The sequence below is a fragment of the Eumetopias jubatus genome, unplaced genomic scaffold (genome assembly GCF_037043125.1).
Source record: "Eumetopias jubatus isolate StellerSeaLion01/CBP00866 unplaced genomic scaffold, mEumJub1_p1.0 scaffold_3, whole genome shotgun sequence".
In the NCBI taxonomy this organism is placed as follows: domain Eukaryota; kingdom Metazoa; phylum Chordata; class Mammalia; order Carnivora; family Otariidae; genus Eumetopias; species Eumetopias jubatus.
The window spans coordinates 3,723,871-3,725,855 of NW_028274809.1; positions in this window are offsets into that span (position 1 = coordinate 3,723,871).

A 1,985-nucleotide genomic window follows, 5' to 3' on the forward strand; every position below is an offset into this window, starting at 1 on the left:
TGTGCTGGCCCCCTGTCCAGTGCTCTCCTGAGCACCCCTGGCCGGCACCACCTCTGAGGTCACGCCTGTGTCCACTGCCCACCCCCTCCCGGCCCCCCTCCGTGGCCAGGTTCTTGGAACAACATGGTCCTGTGGGTGGTTCAGGAGGAGCAAGGGAGACACCGGACTGTCTGGCAGCAGGTTCCCCAGCCCCACCCTCAGACCTGCGCCCCCCCCCCCGCCAGGTCCGGGCAGCGATAGCGTCCTGCAGACCGGCCCCCATCTAGCTCAGTCCCATCTGGGGACCAGGAGCCTGGAGGTGGAGCCCTGCTCATTATACCCCACTCCGTCTCAGGACGGAGACCCCTCCCACAGGGGACCCGTACACCCTCTCCAGACTGTGGGAGTGGGCGGGTCCGCACTACACCCTTTTCTGCAGATGAGGAAGGGGAGGCTCTGTGGGCTAAGGATGTTGCCTCTGGTACGGCCGTGGAGCTCAGATCAGGACTGGGGCTCGGCACCCACCCAGTGCGGGGACTCCCTCTGGGCGCAGGCAGCTCTCCGCTCGCTGTGGACATAGGGGGCGACGAGCACAGTCGTGAAGGCCGCGCAGGAATAGACTTTCTTAGCAAACTCACCTCCAGTGTCGGCTCCGCGGCAGGGTAGGGAGCCCGAGCCAGCGCCCCCTCCCTTCCCAGCGCTGCAGCCCCGACTCTACCCCCTCCGGGACGTCCCAGCGGGCTGGCTGGGAGGGCTCTGTGCCCCATCCGACACCCTGCCTGCCGCCCTCCAAGCTCTGCAAGCAGGTGAGGACACTGCAGGGACCTCTGTCCCGAGGGCCTGGGGCTGCCGGGAGGGGGCTCCCAGACACACTGCCTGCTGGGGCCACCGCACAGCCGAGCTACGCCTCTCCCCTAAAGCCCCCTGCTTCCGGGCCAGCCATCCCTGGCCCCGACGGCCTGGACGGGGACCCATCCTCTTGGCTGTCATGGGGGCGGGGGACAAGCCGCATCCACGGCCCGCCATGCCCTAGTGCTCCTAGCGCCCTGTTCACTCAGAACGCTGTGGCACCTGCGATGCCCTCTGAGGAGATCCAGCTTTTCCCTTGGTCCCTCGTGGAGAAGGCTGTGGACGACATCCAGGGGCCACAGAAAGTGCCATACCCCGCCTTCCCTCTGCCATGTGTCCCTCTGGGTCTAACAGCTCCCACTTGAAGGAGGGGGGAGGCGCCAGTCTCCTCTGCTCTAAGCTCCCTTCGGCCACTGCTTCTGTGGGAAAAATCCCTCCCGTCCCCGCTCTCCTGAGCCTGCAGCGGGGCCCCTGGCGCTGCCTTGGCCTGCGGGGCTGGTCAGCCGGAGGACGGGACAGCAGGTGCACAGGGAGCCTTCCCTTAGGGGACCAGCTCCTCTGCGGACCCCGGGGTGGGGGCAGGGCACGGCAGCAGAGCCCGTGTCTGACAGCAGGTGGCTGCCCTGGCTAGCCAGCACCCCTGTGTGGGCCATCTCTCTGCCCCCAGAGAATCTGGGAGGGCCTGACAGGAAGCTCCAACCCACAGCTCTCCCAGTTCACAGATGGGGACAGGGGCCTGGGGAGGGGAAGGGCATGGCCCAAGGTCACCGGAAGGAGGCAGACAGAGAGGCTCTGGCAGTGGCTGGGGCCACCAGCGCTGGAGGGATGGTGGGGTGGGACAGAAGGGGCACTGGGAGGAGGGCCCACGGGAAACGGGCTAGCACCCGAGGTGCCCGCAGAACCCTGGGGCGGAGGGCCCGGGCTGGGAGGTCAAGTCCTCCAACTCCAGGCCGACGGGGTTCTCAGTGAGGATTCCGAAATTGAGCTGCCGGGGGTGGGGGGGTTGGGGGGCGTGGGGTGGTGGGGGTAGCCGGTCGCGGTGGGACTGGAGGCGGGCATTAGCGTCTGCCAGCCTGGTCTTGCCGCTCACCCGGCCGCCAGGTGAGTGACAAAGGGGTAAAGAGCGGAGGAAACCGAAACCACCCCGGACACCACAT